The sequence below is a fragment of the Natator depressus genome, chromosome 11 (assembly GCF_965152275.1).
Source record: "Natator depressus isolate rNatDep1 chromosome 11, rNatDep2.hap1, whole genome shotgun sequence".
NCBI lineage: Eukaryota > Metazoa > Chordata > Testudines > Cheloniidae > Natator > Natator depressus.
Window position 1 is genome coordinate 30,455,888 of NC_134244.1, and position 12,023 is coordinate 30,467,910.

Below are 12,023 nucleotides of genomic sequence, written 5' to 3' on the forward strand. Positions count from 1 at the left end.
CTTCAGACAGAGGCGCCCGGGCGGTTCCCGCGCCTGGCCTGGGATGTTGCCGCCAGCGCTGACGGGGGCGGGCAGCGACGCTGTGGGCGCGCCGAGCGCAGCAGCCGCGGCCAGGCACGAGCCTGACGGGGGAGGGGGGCCTGGTGCTGGTGCAGGGCGAGCGAGGCCTTGGGAACGATGCATAGGCCTGGCGGGGCTCACAAGGACAGCTGGGGGATGTAGCTCAGTGGTAGAGCGCGCGCTTCGCATGTGTGAGGTCCCGGGTTCAATCCCCGGCATCTCCAGCCGTTTTTGTTTTTCCTTATTAAAAATAATTGTTTCCAAGCACCGGGCTAATCCAGTGTCGTCGTCCCCCCCCCCCCCCCCCCCAACTGCCTCCGGGCTCCCGCAAACCCCCCGAGCCGGCCCCCGAGCTGGTGTCTGTCCTTCCCAGTCCAGGCCAAATAATGGGGATATTGAAAATATTGTAGCAAAAGTTTCTGGTGAGGTCTGGTCTTTGGCGGTGAGGTGCAGCTTGTAGGGAGACAGCGGTGAAAACAGAGAGTAGGAGTGGATTTTAATTACAGTTTTAAAATTGAATTTAGTCGTGGGCAAAAGGCCAGCTGCATTGGCCGGGAATCGAACCCGGGCCTCCCGCGTGGCAGGCGAGAATTCTACCACTGAACCACCAATGCACTGCTCTGAGTACACACCAAATATATCCTATTAAAATGTATCCGATGTGTATTTCTTAATTGTACTTCAGATCAGAATTTATATTTTTTATGATGCAATTTTTTTTAAAAACAGACTATACTTTTTAAATCCACCTTCCGCTAAATAACATTAGGTTTATATAAAATAGTCTCTGAGATTCAAAAGTAATAAATAAACATGAAGATTTGTGTAATGTCCTGGAAATTGCCTGGTAATGTGTGCAATGGAAGCAGCAAACTAGGGTTATCTTTTTTCATTTTATTTATCCTGAGCTTGCCTGATTTTGTTGTAGGGGACCATGACTTTAGCCTTCCAGGGCTCACATTATCCTCCAACAAAGCAATGCATCATGACTGCATTTGCAACATTGTGTCTTAATATTTTGGCATTTTGATATAATATGATGTATAGTGATATTTTAATTAAAAATTAAGCATTGTGAACTGATGAGGTATCAGTGTAATGTCATCACTTGCACTGTGATGCAGCAATGTAATGTTGTTACAAATGATAGAAAGTCTTGACACCTTAGCTTGTCTTGTTGGACAGACTCTCAAGACTAGTCATGCATAGCAAGCAAGACTTTCAAGGGAACACAGGAACAACTTGTGAGTCATATCAAGAGAAAATAAGACCTGAAAGTAAGAACAGTGTCTGCAATTATATAGCCTAGAAGGCACATAGGAATAAATTCAAACCAGAATGAGCTTATAATTAATTATAAACACTATTAATGGAAGATTTAAAAACAGATATCTGTTAGATTCAAATAAAAAAATAAAATAATTATTTTAACACCAAGGGACATTTTCAGCTCTCCCCTGCTTTGTGAGTTCATAAAATATTTATGTCAAAATATGAATTTGGCTATGCGAATGGCCATTTGTGCACATAAGTCTTGTAACTGTGGATATGACTACCCTATGTACACTCATAAGTGCATGTTTAGCATGTGCAAATGGGTGAATGTGCAAGTTTTCTCTGTGTGTAAAAAGAGAGGCTGCATGAAATCTGCCCCCCCTGCCCCGGATTATTGGAGTCTTTATCCACAGAACAGGTATAGGCATTAACTTTCCCAAGAGTTAGGTAAATAATGAAAAAAAAGGAATGTTTTATTTGGAAAATAACAATGAAATGTGCCAGATAAATTATTATATTTGAAAATTATTCACTCAGATGTACATACTAAGGCAAACACATTATTTCGAAATATAGCAATATTTGTTCAAATAAATTATTTGCTAAATATTAATCACTCAGCTCCCATTAATTGTAGGAATTAATCTAATAGCAGGAATTTCCTTTGAGCATCAAAAGGTAAAGTACACCGCTAAGGCCCAGCACCTGACCCAGAAACGTGGGGTCAGAGATGTCTGTACTCATGCGACGTCCCGCTGAAATCAGCAGAGCGCTAAACAGCCACAAGCGTTCCCCGGTGTGGTTCTCTTTGTAGGATTAGGGTTTAGGTGACTAATGGGACAGGTTTTATTTATGTTGAATTGCAGTCATCAAGAAAATGTTTAGATTGATTTTATACAGGGGAACTTGCCACCGGAATGCCTTACAGGTTAGCAAGACTTGTGCGATCAGCAACTAACCCTCTGGTCTTTCTCCGAGCACAAATGAAGCCCATTTGCACCCACGAGTGCTAAATTAACAGAGTTTTGAAAACTGTTATATATAACAGTATATACTTCTTGACAGAAACACTTCTTACAGTAAACCAGACTAGAGTGTATAAAAAGAAACTATCACACTACAAACAGAGGTGATGTGTGTGGAGGAGAGGGGCATGCAGGGTCATGTGCCTCCCCAGATTTGCTGTTTGGCTTGTCTGAACATGCTTATACGGACTGAGCATGCTCAGTAACACTGCTGAAGCTGGCTGCCCTGACTCTGCCTCCCACTATCAGCAGGCACAGGTTGTCTCTGACTACAAACATATTTGTACTGTTTGCTTAGACTCACACTCCTTTTTGAGCATTTGCTCAATAATATTATATTGCATTAAGAATAAGACTAATTCTTTATTATTCTTAGAAACAATAAAACTATGAAACAAATGTAAAACCATGCCCTTTTGTAGGACTAACTTAGTTCGTACTCTTGTTCCTTTTATTTAAGTAATACACCAGATCTGAATATCACCAACTGAAATAGAAGTATATGACTGGGCCAAAAACAGTGGACACTAATAATAAACCTGTAAAGTGATTCCTTAGTTGTATTATGGATTCATGCTCTCTAGAAACTGAAGAAAACTTGGCCTACCACCTAATTTCTTTCCCAGGAAATCAAGTGCACATCAATTTGTGTTTAACGTGTCATAGAGTACAGTGGGCATTTTAAGATAGCTATCTACATAGACAGAATAAATATATATTGTAGAGCCTTCAGCAAAGATTGTTTAAACAAAGCAAACAAAACAATTGCTGTAATCTTTAAGGTAAGACTTACTATGTCGAACAACTTGTCAATGCGGGTTAAAGTTTTAAGGCCTAGCTATTTTGACAGTGTCCCTTTAAGCACAGTGAGAGCATAGGGAGTTGTAGGACAGGAAAAGGTCACTTGGTCACACATATCTGCCTCCTTTAAGTTCATCTCAACCCCCAGTGGGCTTGTCCCAATTAATTATTTTAATATACAAAGAAAATATTTATGTAGAAAAAAAGTCTAATTAAACGCTACTGGATGGCTGGCATTGCCAAAAATATTGCTGAAAAACAGCTGAGAACACAAAATACAATCAGCAAGATTAATATGATATTGGTCATTTATATCTGGTAATTTTTTTGTCTCCTCAGAAACACATGTACAGTATTAGCTAAATGGAAACTCCCAGATTTCCTCATTTCCCTTTATTTTCAGCTGCATAGTTCTGCAATGCAAAAGGTTACTAAACAAAAATTTACAAGAAACATGAGGTAATTTGAACTAATTTTATTTCAGTAGACAGCTATTGATTACATAGCTAGCAACCTGCATAAGCTCCTTGTGAATTTATAGGCTCCTGTGAAAGCATTTGTATCTAAATATTATCCAAATGCCTAAGTTAATTAATTAATTAATTAAAGAGAAAACTGATCTATAATATGAAGAATATAACTTGGACAACATGGGATTCAAATCTTGTGTTTACTTCTTAAATGTATTGTACTGTGACGTGCCTTTAGACAAGTTTTCTAAGATTTTTTACTAATGACTTGAACTGTTGCTGGAGAAAGTTTGGAGAAAGTTTGCCACGTTTGCTGGCATTGAATCTAGTCTGTTATTGTCTCCCGTATAGAAAAAACAAGTAGGCTTCTGTCATGTTCTGGGATGCAACCCATAACCAGTAAGGGATTCTGCCCTGTAGTCTAGGGTGCCTTAACTGCTTGGCTGCTGTGGCTCGCAACCTGGACACCAACAGCCAGCTAACCAACATGCAGTATCCTGAGTCTGTGTGTGCTCTTCAGCCCTGCTTCAGCGCCTTAACCCCACCAGCCTTCCTACAACACAACAGCCCCACCCTGGTACTCATCACTCTTTGGCTACAACTTGAAGAGGTGACCCCAACACACTTTCAATGCAAGAGGGAAAGGGACTCACTGATCTCTGGTAGTGAGTTTCAGTTGACCTGTCCAGCTCAGTGTGCCCCAGTTCATTAATGTATCATGTAAGGTTTCATTGGAAAACTAATAACACACTGAACATTAATATTATTGCGTACGGTAAACACCCAAGGGACCATACAAATATGAAGGAAACATGGAACTAAAATATGTTTGCCAGACAAGTCTGGGCAGCGGGTAAACAGGCTTCTCCCAGACAAAGAACAGGCCAATGTCTCTAGCCAGGTGTCATGAGAGTTGATTAGCAATCTCTTCAAGTGGCCATTCATTTGCATTTTAGTAAACACCAGTGCAGGAGGAAACCGACATGGAATTTCCTTCACAAGCAGGAGGAGTATCCTTCCTCACAGCTTGAATGAATTTTATTTTGGGGAGTAACCTTCAGAAGAATCGATTTCAAAGGTTCACTGAACTATAAAAGGGAGGGCAAAGAACCCCAAGTTATCTTTCACCTAGCAAGACAAAGGAACTGAGCACTTTGGACTTTGTGGGAGATGCTGACAAGAGGGGTAGTCAGCCATCTTGCTGGAAGATAGTATGGTAAGTATCTGACTTTGAACCAGGACGGTTTTGTCAAGGCTTAGTCTCTAGAAAGCATTTTTCACTTTTATTTGCTTGTAACCATTTCTAACTCTATCCTTTGTACTTGAACTCATTTAAAATCCTATTTCTTTTTGTTAATAAACTTGTTTTACTTTTAATCTCAACTAACTTAATGCTCGGTCTGAACTGAAGTGATTGTGAATGCCAGTTAAAGAGATAAGCTGTGCATTTTGTCTCTTTAGAAGAGCAAATGAACCTTATTATTCCTCTGAATGGTCCAGGAAAGGGCAGGATGTTGCAGAGTACATGATTTTGAGAAAATTCAGGACTGGGGGGTATTGGGATCATCTTGCCAGGTGTAATCAAAAAGCTGGTGGATACCAGAGTATAGCTGGGTGTAACAAGCAGGTTGCTGGGATCAGAATTGCTGGTCCAGGGCTGCTTATCACACAGACAATCTGTGCATGCTTGTGTGCTGGCTGGGAGTGTCCAGACAAGGGAGCTACAGCAGCAGAGCAATATAATATATAATATGAAGAGGATAACTTGGACAAAGAACCCAGGGTTACAGGGCAGGCAGTGACAATCTCTCACAGCTGTGGATTGAGAGCTACAGATTCCTAAAAGCCTATTGACAAGTCCTTCCTTTCTCCCTCTGGCAAAAAGAAAAGAAAATTCATTAGATATTGTTACTTTGTGGCACAACTACAATTATGAAAAAGTGGAAAAGAAATATCCTTAAATCATTCAAAAAATCCTGAAATAGTCTTGCAAACTGTAAATGAAAAAAAAGTTTTTGTTGATAATTTCTATGGGAATTTTCAATTTTTTGCAGAAATTTCCATACCAAAAATATTGTCCAAAATCCTAAATATTTTGAGCTTTTGTCAAACTATTTCATTTTTCAAGCATTCTTTTTTTGAAGAAACTTTCAAAATTTGATGAAATTTTCCATGGAAAACAGATGCTTTTTGTGAAAAATTAATTAGTCGAAAACCTAATTTTTTGTGAAAAAACAATGTCTATGGAAAAATTTCAACCAGCTTTATTGATCATACATAATCATAGAATCATAGAATATCAGGGTTGGAAGGGACCTCAGGAGGTCATCTAGTCTAACCCCCTGCTCAAAGCAGGACCAATCCCCAATTAAATCATCCCAGCCAGGGCTTTGTCAAGCCTGACCTTAAAAACTTCTAAGGAAGGAGATTCTACCACCTCCCTAGGTAACGCATTCCAGTGTTTCACCACCCTCCTAGTGAAAAAGTTTTTCCTAATATCCAACCTAAACCTCCCCCACTGCAACTTGAGACCATTACTCCTTGTCCTGTCATCTTCTACCACTGAGAATAGTCTAGAACCATCCTCTTTGGAACCACCTCTCAGGTAGTTGAAAGCAGCTATGAAATCCCCCCTCATTCTTCTCTTCTGCAGACTAAACATCCCCAGTTCCCTCACCCTCTCCTCATAAGTCATGTGTTCCAGACCCCTAATCATTTTTGTTGCCCTTCGCTGGACTCTCTCCAATTTTTCCACATCCTTCTTGTAGTGTGGGGCCCAAAACTGGACACAGTACTCAAGATGAGGCCTCACCAATGTCGAATAGAGGGGAGTGATCACGTCCCTCGATCTGCTGGCAATGCCCCTACTTATACATCCCAAAATGCCATTGGCTTTCTTGGCAACAAGGGTACACTGTTGACTCATATCCAGCTTCTCGTCCACTGTCACCCCTAGGTCTTTTTCCGCAGAACTGCTGCCTAGCCATTCGGTCCCTAGTCTGTAGCGGTGCGTTGGATTCTTCCGTCCTAAGTGCAGGACCCTGCACTTATCCTTGTTGAACCTCATCAGATTTCTTTTGGCCCAATCCTCCAATTTGTCTAGGTCCCTCTGTATCCTAACCCTACCTGCCACCGTATCTACCACTCCTCCTAGTTTAGTATCATCCGCAAATTTGCTGAGAGTGCAATCCACACCATCCTCCAGATCATTTATGAAGATATTGAACAAAACCGGCCCCAGGACCGACCCTTGGGGCACTCCACTTGATACCGGCTGCCAACTAGACATGGAGCCATTGATCACTACCCGTTGAGCCCGACAATCTAGCCAACTTTCTACCCACCTTATAGTGCATTCATCCAGCCCATACTTCTTTAACTTGCTGACAAGAATACTGTGGGAGACCGTGTCAAAAGCTTTGCTAAAGTCAAGAAACAATACATCCACTGCTTTCCCTTCATCCACAGAACCAGTAATCTCATCATAGAAGGCGATTAGATTAGTCAGGCATGACCTTCCCTTGGTGAATCCATGCTGACTGTTCCTGATCACTTTCCTCTGGTGTAAGTGCTTCAGGATTGATTCCTTGAGGACCTGCTCCATGATTTTTCCGGGGACTGAGGTGAGGCTGACTGGCCTGTAGTTCCCAGGATCCTCCTTCTTCCCCTTTTTAAAGATGGGCACTACATTAGCCTTTTTCCAGTCGTCCGGGACTTCCCCCGATCGCCATGAGTTTTCAAAGATAATGGCCAATGGCTCTGCAATCACAGCTGCCAACTCCTTTAGAACTCTCAGATGCAACGCATCCAGCCCCATGGACTTGTGCACGTCCAGCTTTTCTAAATAGTCCCTAGCCACTTCTTTCTCCACAGAGGGCTGGGCACCTACTCCCCATGCTGTGTTGCCCAGCGCAGCAGTCTGGGAGCTGACCTTGTTTGTGAAGACAGAGGCAAAAAAAGCATTGAGTACATTAGCTTTTTCCACATCCTCTGTCACTAGGTTGCCTCCCTCATTCAGTAAGGGGCCCACACTTTCCTTGGCTTTCTTCTTGTTGCCAACATACCTGAAGAAACCCTTCTTGTTACTCTTAACATATCTTGCTAGCTGCAGCTCCAGGTGCGATTTGGCCCTCCTGATTTCATTCCTACATGCCCGAGCAATATTTTTATACTCTTCCCTGGTCATTTGTCCAATCTTCCACTTCTTGTAAGCTTCTTTTTTATGTTTAACTTTTTAAAAGATTTACCACCACCATTTATAATAATTTCCAGAAACTGGAATAAGATTTCCACTTATTTGGGGAGATTTTTAGAAGCCAATCTTAATTTTTATTTTGTTTTTTGTTTTAAAAAGGAGCTGCAAGGCACTTTCTATCATTCCCAGACTTTTGGGCTGCTGCTAGCCACCTGGAGACAGCAAAAATGTTCCTGTTTTATACGTTATTTATTGTATCTACTGAGCCTCCACGACTGCTGCACAGGCTTTATCCCATTGCTGGCCTGTTCCCTCATTCCTCCACCCCCCAGGGCACAGAAGCCATTAAATGAGAGAATATGCTCATTATCTTGATTATATGTGAGATAATATGTTTCAGTTACTCCAAGGTGGTGATATAAGGAAGCAATGTTATAAAAAATAACAAGGATGAAGAATCAGGAAAATCCACGGTCTCATTCCACCCTGCACATCAGCATCACCCGATTTCTGGCTGTGTGAGGTTGTGTGTACTGTTTCTTTAAAACTGTAATGGGAAACTATGCAGAAGGGGACTCAGGAAGTTGTTAAGATCGTGCCTTTTAGGTCCACAACCCATAAATGCACCAAAAAAATCTTGTGCCCCATCATCTCCCACAGTCCCTTTTGAGTACAAAGAATTGTGGGATTTAGAACATGAGACAACTATTTGGCCATTTTGTTACATGCAGATTTTACAAGGTGGGGGATGTGGGGATGGCTGATGGTGTCAAGGGGGCTGTGGGTGAGCACAAGGGGCACAGAGTGGTACACCTGCAGAGTGTGTATGTGGGGTGATGGTGGAGTGGGGTGGGGGTTGATTGCTAGTCCTGAGTGAGGAGGTGGTGATGGTGCTGCTGCTGAGGTGGGCTTTTCCCTTCCCTCTCCCTGCTTGCATAATACTTGGGACTGGAGCTTGAACAGCACTGCTCTAGGAAGCTGAGGTTGGTTCCCCAGCTCCTTGAAGCTGCTCAGTTTATACAGGAGCTGAGCCAGATCCAGGTCAGGGAGGAGCTACTCTCTCTGCCTTGCAGACAGGGTGGGGGAAGCAACCACAAGGAAGAGGAGGAGGGTGATAGGAACAAACAGTTCCTTCCCTAATTTGGCCTTGGTTTCTGCTGGGTCCTAGCGCCCTTATCAAGCTTCGTAGTTCAGGCTCTGACTGTGCATGAATCAGCAGGACCCTAGGCAACCGCTTTTCAGGATGCTGTTCTAAGGGGAAGGTCTTTCAGGAGGAAGTTGGGGAAGAGAGACAGAGTAGCTTTAGGGACAGTAATGGCTCCCTTATTCTAATAAATTTCCTTGTTAAGTATTAGATGAAAACAACTCTGTGATCCTCTATCATTATCATCACGTGAGAAGCAGAAAACTCACGTAAGCAGGCAGGAATGGCTGAGTGGGCATTCACTGGACATTCAGAGCCAGATTCTGATATCAGTTGCGGCAGTGTAAATTTGCAATATGTCCACTGAAATTATTGGAAGGGTGGGCGTATTTCTGGCAGGGACTGCATTGGATCACAGCTCATGAAAGTGCCTTGGTTTCACGGGAGAGTGTGCACTTGAGAGTTTGTTGAGACCTTTAGCTTCTGGTTGTCGAAAGATGCAATTTGCATTTATGCAATGCATAGAGAGACTGTCTTGTGTAACAGAGTAAGGAATAACGAGGAGTCCTTGTGGCACCTTAGAGACTAACACATTTACTTGGGCATAAGCTTTTGTGGGCTATGTAGGAGCAAGGTTGTGGAAGACTGGCGAGGAGCTAAGTGGTGGACTGAGTATGTGACTGGATGTAAGCGGAGGATGCAGGCAGTTTCAATGAACTTTGTCCGACAGACCCTGCCAAAAGACATTGTAGCATATTTTTGCCTGTAAAAGAGTCAGTTTATGTAATAAGCATAAATCATACATATAAGAATGTAGCCAGCTGTTGACCCCACGTAACCCCGAGATAAGCGCGGAGAATATAGCGCCGCAGAGGACTCCCCCCCGGCGGAGTCCTACCTGGTCAGCTGTCCCGAACGGCCAGAGTCCCCTGCAGCCCCTCTGCGCGTCCTAGGGGATCCCCACGCAGATTGGAGCGTAAGTTCTTCCTTCCTTCAATAAAGCATAGTTTACTGTTCTTAGGCCTGAGTGTCCTCCTTTTGCTGGTATCTTCCCCCCCAGCGGGCACAGGCTAGAACCCACTTAATAAGGAATGGATATTAGAGCACCTAGCAATGCTTTGACTACGACACTTTTGCATGTGACCCCCCATGTTAGGTTGACAAATCTGACCATGACAAATTCTGCCATTCAGTGTTGTGCTAGAGAGGAAGCTAGGAGAGGCCCTCACGAGCCCATTGTTAACATTCCACATCAAAATAAAGGGAAGGTTGAGGTGAGTTCCCCTGCTTCTAGCAGGGGTTGCCTCTTTTCTAGATATTGATTAATAATCCCTGCCAGAAGCATCTTATCTGTAGATTGCATAAAAATACTGCTCAAGAGCTAACTGCACTGTCAGACACCATTTATTCCCATTGCCTGCCTCCTGCAGAAGGTGAGGTGCTCCCATTCTAGGAGCCTGGGCTTGGCCATTACATTATTTTGTGTGTTCTGCATCAAATAATGAGACCGGTGACTATACACTTTTAAAATCTAAATCGTGACTTTTGCATTTTTTGCTGACTAAGCCATGTTTTTTAACATGACAACAAGAAGCCTTAATTATGATTAAAATGCATTTTTTAATGGGAAAATGAATGGATTCCCCACTTCTCCTCAAGCACTTACACCCCTGGAATATAAGGTTCATCACGCTCTAATGGGGAACATTTTTGCAGGAACTCCCTGATAATATATTGGCAACCTGTGCCTAGTGTAAAGCCGTTCAACTGGATTTCTGAATAATCAAGTGATACTTGATAGCAGCAGCCAGAGAGGGGGAAAACACATTTCTAAATGTTTAATCATAGCTGTGACTAAGTACTTTTGTTCTCTGAAGGTAGTAATTATAATAGAGCCCTCTTGAAGAAATCTCAGAGTTCAGACTCTGCTGCTATTTTCCTCACTATATTTTTCTACTTCTCTGCTGTTATTATTCAAAAATGGAATGAAAAATAAATAAATTTAGTTGAAGAAAACAGTAGCAGTATGGACAGATTGTCTTCAAGAGTGGAGCTCTTATGATTAGGGGTCCACCAAATTTGCAGCTGTGAAATTTGCATCTCAGACCGTGAAATCTGGTCTCTCCCATGAAATTTGCTCTCCAACCGCCCAGCTCTGAAGGCAGAGCAGAGAGTGGCGGCTGCTGCCCCGGGTGCCAGCTCTGAAGGCAATGCCACCCTCCAGCAGCAATGAAGTAAGGGTAGCAATACCATGACCCCCTAATAGGCTTGCAACCTCCTCTTGGGTCCAGGCCCCTAGTTTGAGAAATGCAGCAGAGAAATCCCATATTTGTCATGGGTTGGTCATAGCATAAATAGCAAATTTTGTGGATGTGTAACAGAGCTGCAAAATTTTGCTATTTATGCCATGACCAACCCATGAAAATTGTGTGATTTCTCCGCAATTTAAGTCGAGCCCTACTTATGATATAAAACTTTGGCATATAGTCAAGAATTGATAATACTTTTCTCAGTATTCCCTTGCTAACAAAAAGAAACTGCCTCAAGGTTTAAGGACAAAAGGTGAACTCTTCCTTAACCCAACACCTGCTGAGCACTTGATTCTGGGCCATTTGAAATTCTGGTCTTGACGTACATCCCAAGCAGCAAACTGCATGAAGAATTGGGAGATAATAATGTAACCTAGACATTAAATAAAACAATATACTCAAAGGGATGATTTTTAAAAAAATATTTTAGGGCACCTAATTTTCTGTTTAACTGTGAAAAGGATCTGTTTTAATATTGTTTTGGTCCTGTACCTTTTAACTTATGAACCTGTCCTTAGCACAGTCAAAAGGATTTGACAAAAACTGGATGCTCAACAGAAGTTTTCTAATTAAGGTGGGGCAGGATTATACCTTGTACATTGGGCTTAGTTGTAGAGCCCTGTGCAGACACAAAATTTGTAACTGCATCCGATCAGCAAGCATGGTCCATGGATATCTGCATCTAGATATCCGCGGATATAAAGAGGATATCCGCAGATTTTGAGGGCTCTAGCTATTTGGGTT

General features: G+C 42.4%; 2 non-coding genes across 2 annotated transcripts; one reads left to right on the top strand and one right to left on the bottom strand.

Moving 5' to 3' along the window:
- Window positions 1-212: 212 nt before the first annotated feature.
- On the top strand, window positions 213-284 carry TRNAA-CGC (transfer RNA alanine (anticodon CGC)). The gene has a single exon. It is a non-coding gene; the product is annotated as a tRNA-Ala (tRNA).
- A 319-nt stretch (window positions 285-603) lies between these two features.
- Window positions 604-674, bottom strand: TRNAG-GCC (transfer RNA glycine (anticodon GCC)). Its single transcript has one exon. It is a non-coding gene; the product is annotated as a tRNA-Gly (tRNA).
- Between the last annotated feature and the right edge of the window lie 11,349 nt (window positions 675-12,023).